This window comes from Equus przewalskii, chromosome 4 (assembly GCF_037783145.1).
Source record: "Equus przewalskii isolate Varuska chromosome 4, EquPr2, whole genome shotgun sequence".
NCBI classification, from domain to species: domain Eukaryota; kingdom Metazoa; phylum Chordata; class Mammalia; order Perissodactyla; family Equidae; genus Equus; species Equus przewalskii.
In genome coordinates, this window is record NC_091834.1 from 51,910,670 (window position 1) to 51,926,778 (window position 16,109).

Here is a 16,109-nt window from a genome sequence, read left to right on the forward strand (position 1 = left end):
CAATAAGATCAGTCCTGTTAAAGGAACAAATATGTAGGAAGGCAAAGAAAGAGGAGGGAAAATCATCAGAATTTCAAAAAAGGGATATTATGTGAAAAAATTGCCAACAATACTATAATTGCAACTCTAAATAGTAGAATACAGAAACGAATCTTGTTTAAACAAGCTGGGAGCTTGCAGTAAAGGATGAGTAGGGTTTGACATGTATTGTTACCAAAGTGCAGCTTCTGATGGAACTGTCTTCTGTATCATGGGCTGGGAGGCTGTGGCCATCCACTTTTGCTGGAAAAGTTCTGCACTTGAGAGCAGAGCCCCTAGGCTCCCATTCAGTCTTCCTTTGTCCTTAAATTATACTGGGCAAGTCAATTGAATTCTCTGGGCTTCACCTTTCAAAGGAAGGAGTTGGCTTGGATGGGATTTGCGAGTGCCTCCCTGCTCTGACATTCTCTCCTCACTAATCTAAGTGGACTTATTTTGTCTCTACTCATTTTTAGCAGACATTTCCCCAGTATTGCCATAACATATATCACAGCTCTCTGACACTGAACTTATCATTTATAATGCAATGATATTCTCCATTCCTTTAATAAGAATGAGGAGACTCATACTAATACCACATGATTGTAGAATTTAAAGAGACAACCCATGTGAGAGTGGTTAGCCTTGGCTATGGGACAGGGCAGGTGCCAATAAATCTTTATTTTCTCCCTTTATTTGGAAAATTATTTCTTAAATATCAAGATCCAGTGTAAATATTAACTTTATTTGTGAAGCTTTTTGCAACACTGCTATGTGCTCCTAGTCAGAACCTAACAAAGCATGTTATATTCATGTCTATTATAACACTGATGCATTTGATAATATTTTATGGTAACTATTAACTATATATCAGTCACTCCAAAAGGTTTTAAACTCCTCTTAGTCAGGTGTCATATATTGTTAGTCTTTAAAAGTTTAGCACTAACACAGGACCTTGCACATACAGAAATACAGAATGGATAAGTGAATGAATGACTTCAGGTTGGTAGGAGAAGTGAGAAAAAGCCTCTCCTCTCCCAAAACACTTTTGGTACCTGCCAAATGATAGTTGGAATCTCTTTAATAAAAAGTCGCACAGAGTATTTGATTTCACCATTTAAAAAATAAAGTTTGGGGTCCAGTCCCGTGGCCAAGTGGTTAAAGTTCTTCATGCTCTGTGTCAGTGTCCAGGGTTTGTGGGTTCAGGTCCCAGGCGTAGACCTACTCAACTCACTAGCCATGCTGTGGTGGTGTCCCGCATACAAAATAGAGTAAGATTGGTACAGACAATAGCTCAGAGTGAATCTTCCTCAGCAAAAATAAATAAATAAATAAATAAAAATAAAGTTTGCAAATCTTGTGTCACAGGAGCAGGTAACTTAGTGTCCATTTTGGGAAATGCTCCACTGTGTCGCTCAGAAACTTCTAGTGTCTCTACCAACCAACTAAGCCAATTCAGCCTTCCCAGTTCACTAATAACTCAAATTGTCTCAGAGTCTTTCCTCATCTATAGCTCATAATTTAGGTAGAAAAAGCATGAAGATTTTCCTGATCAGCTAATTACTTCTTTTGATAAAAAAAGTATCTAGACAAGAGCTGAACAAAAGAAATCGGACTTAATTCCCAAATGAGAGCCACATATACAACTTCTAATTTTCTAGTAGTCATGTTAAAAAAGAAAAAGGTGAAAATAATATATTTTACTTAACAATGCATCCAAGTTGTCATTTCTCCATGGAATCAGCATTAAAAAAAACAAGATATTTTAAATTCTTTTTTACATACTCAGTCCTTGAAATCCAGTGTTCATTTTTTACTTATAACACATCTTAATTGAGACTAGTCACATTTAAAGTACTTAATAGCCACATGTGGCTAGTGGCTATTTTGATTGTGTAAATCTAGATTGTACCCAATTCTAGTTGTGGTCAAAAGTCAAAGAAAAACAAGTTTTCTGCTCAATATCTTATCACCAGAAGACCCAATGCTTCCCTAAATTAGTTAATTTCAGTTATATGAGCGCTCTAGAGGCAATTTGCTCTCTGATGGCTTAACTTTCTTGGCAACTCATTGCATGATGTCTCCAAAACTTGTATCTTTTCAACAAAGCAGATACTTTCAACTTGACATTTCATAAACTTGTCATGACTCCCTCTAAAAGACTATTCTGAAGGTCTGAAGTCCTAAGATGTTTGATGATACCTTTTTAGCTATAGCAAAATCATGGATTAAAGTTATGCTTCTTTCTCTGAAAGAACTGTTCCTTTGAGAAAATCCTTTATTTTAATTACAAGTGATTGGGGTATAAAGCTGGTGGACATTGCTTGTCTTTCATAATGATATTTAAGTTCTTAACATCACATTAAAAACTCATCTCACTCCATCACTGATAAGTACCCTCTGCTACATCCATGGTCAAGGATACATTTATGGAAAAAAGCACCTTTTTTAATGTGGCCCTTTTAAAGGCATATATCTTTCTGAAACGTTTGACAATTTTTAAAGCAATGTTGGATGAAGGCACAATGTATATACATATGTTTGTTCCTAACTGCTTTAGTACAATTGTGTACTAAATCTGACTGTTAGCTTTGATTCCTATATGTTTTAATTAAAAAGAAAACACTCAGTCAGAAAATATTCAGAACTACAGAATGTTGACATTCCCTGGCCAAGCTCTTCAACTGTGTCCAGCTTGATAAACGAGCTTTGGAATCTGTTTTTAAAGCCTTCTTGAAAGCAATTTGCTTACTTACCTACATTGATCAATAGCTCTTGTGGGTTTGGAAATATTAGCTAACTTCTAAACATTAGCTGCCATTTCCCAGTTGCTCAGGAAAAGCACCATGGAGAACACGCCACAAGTTTTGTAGAAAGCTCCTTCCTTGAAACTCCCAACTGGGAGGAAACTCCTGAAATTTGTTGAAATACTTATTACATTTCCATGATAGTTTACTAGTGCTAATAATTTGAAATGATTTCTGATCAATTTGGGACAGTAGCCAGACAGTGGCATTTTCCTTTTGGTTGACCACTTATTTTAAGGATACTTAATATTTTGAGGCATCTGTGGAAACAGTGTTAGACTAAGAACTAGACAACTTGGACTCTTGCCCAATTCTATAGTTAGCCAGCTAATTCTCTGAGCTTCAGTTTACTTATCTATAAAATGATATATCTGGAATAAATTACTCCTGTATCTCTAACCAGTTTACATTGTGTACCTTAATTATAATTCTCAATCAATGGGGAAAGAAAACATTTTAATGATGTTCTCAGTACTCCTCAGACCAGACTTCTATCTCTTCTTTACACTTAGCTATTGAAAGGGCTTGGATTAAGTAGAAAACACAGAAGCCGTCAGAGACTCTTCTCACCGTTCTCCATTAAGTGTGACAAACTATCTGCATCTTCACTTATATTTGTCTTGCTCTCTCTTTTTCTTTTACAGTAGACAAAGATAAAACTCATCAACATGAAACCTCCCACTGGAGCTCTAAATTCAATCACCCTTCACCTACTCAAAGACTTTCTCTCCCTTTCTACTCCATTATTCATATCAGCATGCAGAAGTGTTCCAAAATCTCCCTTAAAACCAAAAACCTTCCTTGACTCCAAATACTTTTACATCAATCGCTCTCTCTCCCTTCACCATCAAGCTTCTACACTTATTGTTTCCGTATTCTTACTTCCCATTCTCTCTTTAGAGACTTCAGACTGGCTTCAGTAAGCCAGACTATAAGCAGCCTTCAGACTGACTTATACTCCCATTGTTTTTGTTCAACTGCTTTTACTAAGGTAAGCAATGACCTCCACATTTCAGTCCTCATCTTACAGGGAAGCTCCCTCCTTTGGACTTCTCTGACACCATACTCTCCTGGTCTTCAGCATATTTCCCTAGTCACAACTTCACAGTCTATTTTTTCTACCTCCTCATCATTATCCAGTTTTTGGATATTCTAGCAACTAAAGGCTTTGTTTTGGGTAGTTTTAACCAGTCATGTGGCTTTAAATACTTTTTATTTATGGACTACTCCCACATTTGGATTTCCACACAGTCCTATCTTCTAAACTCTAGACCCATCTAACAGTCCACAGCATCTCTCCATTTGGCTATCTCACAGGCACCTCTAATTTAACAGATCACAAATAAATTCATGATCTCTCTCCACCCTATACCACACACACACACACACACACACACACGCACACACCATTTTTCCTTTTCTAATAGTCTGATTTTCAAAAGAGTAAATGGGAACACTACCTTACCATTTGCTGGATCCCAAAATCTGAGAGTCATTCTTAATACTTTACAATGGCATCTAATCAAACATGATCTTGTCGACTCTTTGTCTCAAATATTGGTGCTTCTTTTATTTTTACCACCTCCACTCTCATCCAAGTAACCATCGTATCATACATCCCAGTAGCCTCTTAACTAGACTTGTGACTTCTTAACCTGTCTACCTCCAATATGTTTTCTAAACTGAAGCCCCAAATGAACTTTTTCTTTCTTTCTTTTTTTTTTTTTTTTGAGGAAGATTAACCCTGAGCTAACTACTGCCAGTCCTCCTCTTTTTGCTGAGGAAGCCTGGCCCTGAGCTAACATCCATGCCCATCTTCCTCTGCTTTATATGTGGGACACCTACCACAGCACGGCGTGCCAACCGGTGCCATGTCCACACCCAGGATCCGAACCAGCGAACCCCTGGCTGCCGAGAAGTGGAACATGGGAATTTAACTGCTGCGCCACTCAGCCGGCCCCTCAGATGAGCTTTTTTAAAGGCGAATATAATCTTTCCACTTTCCTGCTTAAAATCTTTCAATGAATCCTATTATAATTAGGGAAAAATCAAAATATTGTAGCATTTGTATAAAGCCTTAAGTGATTTTTACCTCTTTTTGCCTCTTACCTCAACTAGCACCCTCTACCTCCTCCTCCTCAATTGCGATACTCCAGTCACCCTGGCCTTATTTCAGTTTCTCAAACACACTAAACTTTTCCTGTCTCTAGGTCTTAACCCATGCTGTCCACTCTGCTTAGAACAATGCTGTTCCTCCTCTTCCTCTGGATAATGCCTCATTGTTGTCAGAAAATATTGCTTCCTTAGAGATGCTTTTACTGATTTCCCCCATTATTAATAAAAGTTATCTTATATTCTTCATAAGCCTGTGTTCCTGCTTAACATGTCACAACCTGTAATTGTTAATTTAAGCCTTATTTTTTCATTTTCTACATATTTTTTAAATTAAGCTTCAGATGAGGGGGGATCATGACTATTTTGTTCACTGCTAGATCCTCAGAACCTAACTCAGAGAATAGAATGTCACAGCTGTGGAATCAATATTTGTTGAATAAATCTTATAGGAAAGAGAACTGAGGAGAGTGAACAACAGGCTCATGAGAATGGGAAAAGAAACCTGACTCCTCTGACTTTCCATAGCTCCTTCTCCACATTGTGCTGTCATTCTTCTTCTTGACTCCTCCCAACCCAATGCAGATAATGGAGCTCAGATCCATCAAGTGTCATTGCCATTGACTTCCACATTGATTTGGCCCCATCTCCATAAGCCTAACCCCCGGGGGATCCCGGGCCCTGAGTTGTGCTACCTCACAACCCAGGTCCTTGAGCTTTCCCTACCTTTATTAGATGTACGGATCTCCTCAATGGCCTTTGCTTTCCCTTCTCCCAGTTCTCATGCATTTTTGCATAGTGTTCATCTTTAAAAGAAGCCACTTTTCCACTTTCCTATTTATATTTCTTTCTTTTCTTAGTCCATGGAAAACCCTGCTAATTATGCAGTGTTCTTTTTTCCCTTAAGCTCTAACTAATTTCTTATTTTCCACCCGAGAACAAAGCACTGAAATAAAATAAGGCACTTAGATCCATATACTATTGTTCTTCTATTCTAGAAAATTTCAAAACCAGTTCAACTGAAAAAGGGTAAATGTACATCTTTGTAGCAGACCTATTATCTCTCACAAATATAATCAACTTCACAGAAAAATAAAATACAAGAGGATAAAATGTACAACACATATGTTGATGTGATAAGCACTCCTCCATTAGCGCCATTTTGGTGACTTAGCAGACAGCATGGGATAAGAGGCAACCACAGGAAAGAAAGAAATTAAAGCAAAAGCACTCAAAGGAGACATGGAAAGAAAACCCCACAGTGGTCCATGGGGTGGAAGTAGGGAGAGAAATCTTTTCAGAGACTCTAAAGTAACTGAAAGAAACCAACAATACGCAAGAATGAATTTCAGAAGAAATTGTCAGACATAGCATATAGTTGATTGGCCTGCCAAACTCTTCTAAATGAATCGAAGTCCAAAAATCTCAGAAACTTCCCACTGATCCGGACCCAAAGCCTTCAGAGTAGAGAAAAACTCAGCCTTGATTCTTAGAATGTCATTCCTTCACATCTCTCCCTCGGTGTTCACATAATGCACTCATTCTTGTATTTAGTGCATTATGCATTGTGCTCTGATCCAATTCTATTTTGTGTTCATTTTTCTTTTTCAAAACTAATCTGTCAAATATTTTCAGTGTGCTAAGTAAGTAAGGCTTTTTGATGTTACAGATGTTTCTACTCTAAAAGTAGGAAGAAATTTGTAACTCAACTCACAATTTTGGGGTAAGAGGAACTTTGAATTTGCAGTTTATTTAAGTGTCAATTGTCCAAATAAATCTTAGATATAGTCATTTTTCATGTTAGTCCTTAAAATGAAACAAAGTAAAACTGTCTCAGATAACAGTAACAAAACCAGAAGAGTTTATCTCCTCTGTCCAAATTTTTGTTATTTTAGCCAAATACAATAAATAAATAAATTTTAAACTTCAAACTTATACAAATATTTAAGAATGGTTAATTTGGAGGGAAGCAAAGGAAGATGCAGTCAATATTGAGCATCCAGGTATTGATAATGTCAATAACATTTCATTTATTAAAGTAGCTTAAACTTTTTATAGACGTTGTACAAGACCTCTGTATGAGATATTTCATACTAACAATTTGATAAGTATTTTTGTACGACTTAAGGAAGTTTTACCTTAATGTGCGTTATCCCAACTTGCATGATTTTTTTTTTTTGAGGAAGATTAGCCCTGAGCCAACTACTGCCAGTCCTCCTCTTTTTGCTGAGGAAGACCGGCCCTGAGCTAACATCCATGCCCATCTTCCTCTACTTTATATGTGGGACGCCTACCACAGCATGGCCCACCAAGCAGTGCCATGTCTGCACCAGGGATCTGAACTGGCGGACCCCTGGCCGCAGAGAAGCGGAATGTGTGAACTTAACCCCTGTGCCACGGGGCGGCCCCCTGTGTATATTCTTTTCTTTAAGATTCTCTCATGTTATATATATGTAAAATTAACTTAGATGCTGTAATATATTTTGGCAACATTCAAATATAATGCTCACAACTTGATACATGTGTGAAATATAGCAGAGTTTAAAATGTAGAAGATGGGTTTGGTAAAGAGGAGAGAAAAAAAAAGCACTCCCTTGGGTACATGCCAGCTTTGACTCTATGATTTGCGACCTGTCCTTATCCTCACAGAGTTGAAAACAGCCAGTGATCCCAGGGGACTAGAAGATAGAAGTTATGTTCTTCCCAAGAATTGTCAACACCACAAGTGAATGTCCATCCAACATGCCTGGCGGTTTCCGAAAGCCAATCAGTTAGGAGATAAGCTGTAGCTGATAGAGGGTCACAAAAGTTGTGAACTTGCCCCCAAATCAGGGCACTGGCAGCCTAAATGCAGCTAACATTGCATATCAGTGACAATTATCAACTTCCTCCTAGGAATTTCTTCTCTCTCCATCTCCCCTGCGCATGTGTATGACTGCATGCATGCATGTGTGCACACATCCACACCCACATATACATTCTTTCTTCAGGTGATTTAGGTTTTTATCCTACTCCTGTTACTGATTTCACTTTCTGATCTCGAATCACTGAATCCTAAATCCTCTAAGCGAAGAAACTCATCTGCTGGGATAGATGGTATTACAAAAGCAGTTGGAATTCTTACGCAATGTAGTGTATCATAAACATAAGTTGCCATTGCTGTTCTTATTAAGTCATCATTATTATCATTATTATTTTAATTCCTCAGAGTAATCCATGTAGGAAAATAATTGGCAGAAAACAAGTAGAAAATTAGCTAGGAATTTCAATAGCTCAGCCAAAAATAATGAGAAAAATCAAACACACATCTCTATTTAGTAGAACAAACAAAATTATACCTCTTTATCCGAATATTGACCTAGCACTGAATCACAACTGAATATTACTGTCCAAAATAGGTTATGAAAAGTCCACATTTTCTAAGAGAGGGTATTTGACCTAAATATTACCAAGCCTTCAGTCCAAGATCAATTTCATCAATGGTCTTACAATAAGCTCCTCTTCAGAAATGTATGAAAATAAAAAGTCTGTAACACACAAGGAGAATTCACATACAGAAAATGGATTTTCCAGAAATATGGAAAAAGCATACCTTCGTGGTGGATCAGTCATAGTTATTGAATACCTAAGATAAGTCAAACCCTTTAAAAAGTATTACATTTAATTTGTAGAACAACCCCATGAGATAGGTAATAGTCTTGCTATTTTACAGATGAGTTAGCTGGTTTCTCAGTGAGATAATGTAACTCACTTAAACTTAAACTAGAAAACACCAGAGCCAGAATTTGAACTGAAGTCTTAATACCTCCAAAACCTATTTTCATTTCTTTATGTCAGGTTGATACTTCCAATTAAATAACTGAGCTCTTATCTTAGTATGTCAGGCAGCTGTAAGAATAATTGAACAAAAGGAACTTAGGATCTTACAAACCCACCATCAACAGGAAAGTCACTTGAAGTTGGGGTTAGGTTTGTTGTGGTAGATTTACTCTTCCCTCAAGTCCCAAGATTTCACTCAACTCTTTCTTTTGATCCAGGATACGCATCTTGGAAGCAAGGGCTGATGTTTTGCTTTGAAATTGAGCAGGCATGCCTGGCCCAAGTGGCTTGGCCTCATGATCCTCAGGTTCTACCCTGCAGAGCTCATCAAGCTTAGTTGGAAATCAAAAGCAGCCTAGTCTCGCCATTCTTTCAGGACCCTTTTAAAGCTGGTCCCATCCGATTTGGATGAGGTTGATCTTCACTTACCAGTTTTTATGTAAGCACATCTTTGCTCTAACAAGTTCAGTCTCCTCAATCTCCCCAAAACTCTCCTCTTTATTATCCCTTCCATGAGTTTACACATGTTAATAGCTTTGCTTAGCACAACTTCTTCTCTCCTCTGTCCACTGGAAACCTTCCCAATCTCCCAGGCCTGGATAAAATTCTTCCTCTATGAAGAAGTCACCCTTGACACCTCAATGTTACCTCTCATCTTGAACTATGTTTAAATATGTTGTCTCGTGTCTTCCTGATTTGCTCTCGATCATTTGAGATGCATACTTTAGCTTTATTTTTTAAGGCTAGACTTAAGCTTTAGGGGTAGGAAAAATTTAGTCTAATATCTCACCCTCTTCTGAGAACATGGGGGTTGTGCTTGTTAACCTGTTGACTATGACTATGTCTTCTAGGAAACGGATACGAACAGTGATTGGGACCTGGCATTTATGCCATCCTGCCTGACTCATATATTCTGGGGTGGGAGCAAATAATAAAAGTAGTAAGTAATAGTAAAAAGTAATAAAGGTAATAATAAAAGTTAGTAAATGACTTTTTCATGAAAGTTTCCCATGTTCCACGTAATGCAATAGAAAAAGTACAGATTTTAAATAAAGCCTACCTTGGCTTTAAATACAAACTCAGCTGATTGATTCAGTGAACTCCAGGCAGTTCTTTTTCCTATATAAACTTTATAAAATACTACATTATTCATAAAGTTGTTAAGATTTGAAATAATAATGTATATTAATGTATGTGAAAGCATTTGGACCATAATTAACTATTAATAAATGATATCTAGTATTATTTCTATAGGATAAATAGCTCAAGTCACCCTGTCTCCCAAGATGACCTATTTAACCACTAACACTTTCTTTTTTGCCTTGACAACATAATTTGTCCAGTATTTAATAATATATTACGAACTAATGGAACTTAGACTTGTTTCTCAGGAGTGTTAACACTGGTGCTAAAAATCATCAGCACTAATTAAGGTTATAAGATTCATTGTTGTAATGTAGATACTTCATTGCTGCATCTGTTAATAATGCAATGTGTAATAAACATTGCTTCAAAAGCTGTTTGGGTAGTTCTAGCAAAACCATACAAGTCTCCAAGATATTAAGTATCTTTATTAGGAGTATTAATTTGTACTTTTATTTTGAGTTTATGACAAGAACTTATATAGTTTTATGTGTTTTGCAAGGACTTGGTTTTGTGGCATAAATAGTAGTTACTGTACCCCACTCTCTGACTTGCCTAACTCTCTAATTGTCTAATTTTTCTGATTACTGAATATGTTTAAGATAGAGTTTCTACCATCTTCTCCACCTTGAAGACAAAAACAAAGAGAGAGGTATCTTACAGCAGCAACTGTTTTCCTATTCAGTTTTAAGCTGAATATTTACATGACCTCTCTAATGTTGATATTTTGGTACATTTTTGTAGTTGCTAATGTATATACCTGAATTAAATCAAAACCTATCTAGACACATACTATATGTGAAAAAAAAAAAAAGCTGAAGTAAACTGGAGTTAATGAAGGGTGTTGGAGAAATGTTGAGAACCAGGGCACTACTGGTGTGCTTTAGGTTCCAGGCAGTTAAGGAACAGCACAAGGGCAGGAGAAGAAAAGAGAAGCGAATGTTCACTGAACACTTACTCTGTGCCAGGCTTGGTACTGACAGACTTACAAGCATTGTCTTAGCTGCACAACTGCATGAGATAGGTACCGGCATTTCTCTCCTTGACTTAGTGAAGAAAGATAAGTTATCCAGTGCCACAGTTATATTGAGATGTATCAATCCAATCTGTCATTCGATTTGAATAAAGTATATGTAGATTAGATCTGCATTCATGAGAAGGACTGCATGGCTTTGTACATCATAGAGAAAAGTAGTCACATGGTTTCTTCTCTCACTCTCCTAGAAATATGCTCAGTGAGAGTCTTTATATGCTATCATCTAATTATTCTAGCATTGTCTATTTTGCATGTTGAAAAAAACCTCTGTCTGTAGAGTGGCTACCTGGTAATTTGACAAAATTACTAATACAATAAAGTAAAATAGTTTTATCAACTCTGGGATTAGATATTTAAGTATAGAAAAATCAATTGAAGGAATATTATGTATATTATATTATATACATATAATGCAGTAGTAAAATGAAATTTGGTTCACTTCATAACTGAATGGCCCAACATCATTTGAACATAAAATTTTGGGATTTTTCCCCTGTTGGTAAGTGTGCATGCACACATACACCAAAATCTATTCTAGTTTTTATTGAATTTTACAGACAGGCATTTCAGCTTGAATGACTGGGCTATGCCTCCTATCTACCAATAAAATTAAGTATTATGTGAGGACTAAGTGAATATACAAAAAAGTTAAATTGGCCATATTGGAAGCACATATTGGATGATCTGGCGAATGATTAAGCCAATCCAGACAACTAACGAATATTTTAGGCAAAAGCGTCCAAAAGAAGAGACTTGACTTATTCAGATCATGTTTATATCAAACAAGTTGTCAACAAATAAATTATTCTCTCTTATCCTCTAATCTTTCCATGGCAAAATCTTCAAGACCAGTTATATCCTTGGATAAAGCCAAATCCCAAAGCAGAATTTGTCATGGCCTCTGAATAGAAATTCCAACATATGCCGTTTATACGTGGATGAATTATGGACAAAAGAAAATCTCATTAGATAATGGCAAAACTCATCATTTTTCTTTCATCATACCATTATAAGTCAACACCAGAAATGGACATTATATTCACGATTATTTTAACACATGGTATGTTTTCTTGAATGATAACTGTATTTCCAAGTAGTTTAGCTTGTCTGACTTATCCAATTGCCAATTATCTAGTTGCCTAACCTGAGTAGATAACAAGTAGCACCTGAGAATGAGTGTGTGCGTCATAAGGAAAAGAGTCGTTACCTGGGCTTTATTATATCCAGAAACTTGATCGAAATTGATCTGTATGCTCAAACAATACTATTTATGCATGGAGAAATGTTCATGAGATTATCCACTAAATTTATAACAGTGGCTAATTTTGGTGAAGTGGTACGGAAAAGAACTTCAGTTTTGATCCTTTTTAAAAATCATTTGAAAGGAGAATTTGTTTAAGAATTAATGGTATAATTAAAATTAATTTTAAAATGGGGCACAAATGTACACTTGTAAATTTTTTTTGAGAATAGGAACAATGTTTTCATCTCATGCTAAAGGATATGAATCCCTTATGTTATGTATTTTGACTCTGGAGAAAAATGATATATTAGCTGATCAGAGACACACTAACTTCAAATTGTGGACATTTGAAGTAACTGTTTGAGGGGCTACTTTCACTTTATTGTTTTTTCATTTTTCATTAAATTAATTGGACAGATTCAAATATTAAAAATGATGCTTTAGAGGGGCTGTCCTGGTGGTTTAGTAGTTAAGTTCGTGTGCTCTGCTTTGGCAGCCTGGGGTTTGTGGGTTCGGATCCAAGGCATGGACCTATGTACTGCTCATCAAGCCATGCTGTGGCAGCATCCCACATACGAAATAGAGGAAGATTGGCAACAGATGTTAGCTCAGGGCCAATCTTCCTCACCAAAAATAAATAAATAAATAAATAAATCATCAGCTATCATCTATATGCAGCACCTCATTTGCGTTGCTGTGATATGGATCAGAATGTATAGTAGGTGAATTTCAACACAGTCTTACAATTGGCTGAGTTGTTACCATAGTGAATCAAGAGTTCACATAATAAATATATGCCTTAATCATACTACTATAAATTTCACACACCCAAAGTATCTGACTTATTAAGCAGATAAAGTTATGATATACAAATCAAATATGCTCCAGAAAAATAAGCAATAATAATCACTCAAACTTTATATGATTTAGACAATAAAATTTTTGAATATTTTAAAAGACCATGTTTACATGTGGGGTAAAAGTTATTTTAATAAATTAAATTTATAGAATGACTATCAGATATAAATGGATAGAATTAGCATGGTATTTATCAAATACAACTCAGCATCAAGTGTTGTTCTGGACACCACCATTTGAATCTCTGGATATCCACGTGTCAATTTATAGCAACAAAATAAAATTCTCTTGGATCCAGGAATCTGTGTACTATTAAATACAGGCCATTCCCATTACAGATGATGCACTGGACACTGACTGTTTTGCAAAACAACTTAGAAACATAGCCCTGTCTATTTAACTCCCTGTCAATACATCTCACACATCAATTATATTTCATATAGCTATGTGCTTTCCAAAGCAGTTTACTCAATGGTTCATTCATTGTTATCTAACAGTAATGTCTTCCTTTACGCTTTCAATGAGGGGACTATGTCAGCTATAACAAAGAATCAAGAAGAAGCAAAAATCCTATAAAGGAATTTATAGCTTCCTTTCTCTATGAAATTATAGTTAAATGACTTTTTTTATTCTAATTGCCCACATTTCTTAGATCATAGGAATGTATCCTTTGCCTGATTATGAAATAGTGACTGGAAATAATCCATGTGAACACACATTTCATGGACTTTTAAGCCCTTTATCTAGTACTACTTTATTTTCAAAGCCACTTTTTTGAAATTTGTATATATGGGTCCAAATAATTGAAATAGTTGCCTGAATTCTTAGTGTATTTGACATAGATGAAAAAGTTATGATTTGGGGGTCTGTATATAAGAAGTAATCCCGTCATAGTACAGTTTTTATTTCCATTGACTTCTAAAATTTAATCAGAAATCCTGTAATAATGATATTGATATGTTAGGAAAAACTTGATGGAACCAATCAAAACACACTGTGATTATAGACTATGGTTATCCTGACAGGTTATAAAATCTCATCTACCATTCATAAATAATACAGATTTTTAATTCATAAAATACCAGAGAGATTAACAACTCTTAATCTAGTTTTCCTCTGCATCTTTCTGGATTCTCTCTGGGAGGTAAAAATTGGTATTATTATTATTATTATTATTATTATTATTGAAAATAAGAGGAAATAAATCTTTGCCTGAGACTGGCACACAGCCTCTCATGATTTGGCCCCAACCACTCTTTGCATCCTTATCTCCCTCTCACCCACCTAAACCACAGAAAAATAGAAGAGCCTGCTCTTCTTGGAACACAACCTGTCCTGTCCCATGTCTTTGCCTTCATCCTTGCTCTCTGAAACGCTCTCCTTTCTCATATCTTTCACTGCCAGTCTGCGCACCCAGTATTAGCTGCCCACATTTATTCAGTGCTTACTACATGCCACACACTTTACTAAGAACATTACTTCATTTGTGCCTGCTAACTACTCTGTTTTATGGAGTATGAGGAAACTGGCTAATCACCCAGATAGCAAATGGCAGATCTGGGATTTGCACCCGGGTAGACTGCAAACTTCACACTGTGATATGCTACTTAACACTGTGATACATTAACTCCAAGTCCCGATAAACTTTCAAGATCAAGAGAAAAATGATAATTCTCCCATGGAAATTTCATTGACCACCCACCTCTCTCCTCTTTATCTGCCCCTGTATCTCTCCGAGGTCAAACTCTAATTCCTCTCTGCTGATAAATTTTGCAATGTACCCATCTTGTTTCCTCTGCTAGACATTCTGATTCCTCTGAAAAGTCTTTGTGTTAAATATGTGCTAAAAAGTAAAACGCCCTATACATGGTAAGCCCTCTATAAATATTGGTTATATGAATTCATCATTGACAGAATTGGGATAATTCAAACTGTATCACAAATGATCTCTGAAAAATAATTTAAAAATCAATTTAACAAGCCTATAATTTGATAAACAATGATCACAACTGGGTATTTATTTCTTCATATATTTGATTATTTTAACTTTAGTTTATAAAAGTGACCAACTGTTTGGACTCTAGTTTCAAAGCCATTCATTCAATCACGTGTATTTTTTTTTATTTTACTGAGTCAGACAATAGAATTCCAGACTATCATTTGAGGATCCTAGGCAAATTTTGGCTACTCTAAAGAACCAGTTAAAATGGAAATAATTCTTTATGATAATGAGTGTACATATATGTATATATTTTTACTGTTTTATTTGCTCTTCACTGAACTGATTCAAAATTTTCGTTTTCTGTACGTACACGTATGTTGACTAATCTAGATAATAGTCTGAGAAAAGAGAAAAAATCATTTAATTATTTTTTTACTTGATGTCAAGCAAATGTCATCTTTTTCTTAATTCTTGAAGAAAAACTGGATATTTTAGTACTGTTTAGAGACAATCTAAGTTTGCTCATTCAATTTCTGGAATTTCAGAGGGAAAGTGATTTGAAGAGTATTTGAGGCTTCTCCCTCATAAGTCATCAAAAGATCACATTTTCTTCCTCTTGCTTTAAATGTTGACATTTCATTTTAACAATTGTCTGATAGAAATTTTAGTCTGACTATTTCTGTTTAAACAATAATAGCAATAATAATAACTGCAATTCTCAAAATAATTGCTACTACTATAAGATGTGAAATCATCAGATTTAAGATTTGCTTTTTAGCCTTCCATATTAAATTTAAAATACAGATTGATAAAAATTACATACTTAAGACAGAGGTAATTATTTGGAGATTGGTAGTAACTTATTATTGAATTCAGAACAAGGATTCTTGGAGGATTTCAATGTTAGAATTGAACACCATTTTTCTTTTTTCTTCGAATTTCTGCAATTTAAAAACATTCGCCTCACTTTGAAGAATTAAAATATAAAAATTAATTTTCTAAAGCATAATTATACCAGTTTAAAGAATGCTAGAACTTTCCTCAAAAACGAACTACTTTGGAGTGATTTTTCTTGAACTCTTAAATGATCATTTTTTTCTCAGTGACTTAAAGCACAAGTAACTAACCCAC

The 16,109-nt window shown here is 35.6% G+C and overlaps 1 protein-coding gene across 8 annotated transcripts in view; it reads right to left on the reverse strand.

Moving 5' to 3' along the window:
• TMEM196 (transmembrane protein 196) overlaps positions 1-16,109 on the reverse strand; it is a 55,050-nt gene that overhangs the window by 36,568 nt on the left and 2,373 nt on the right. The window lies entirely within an intron of this gene.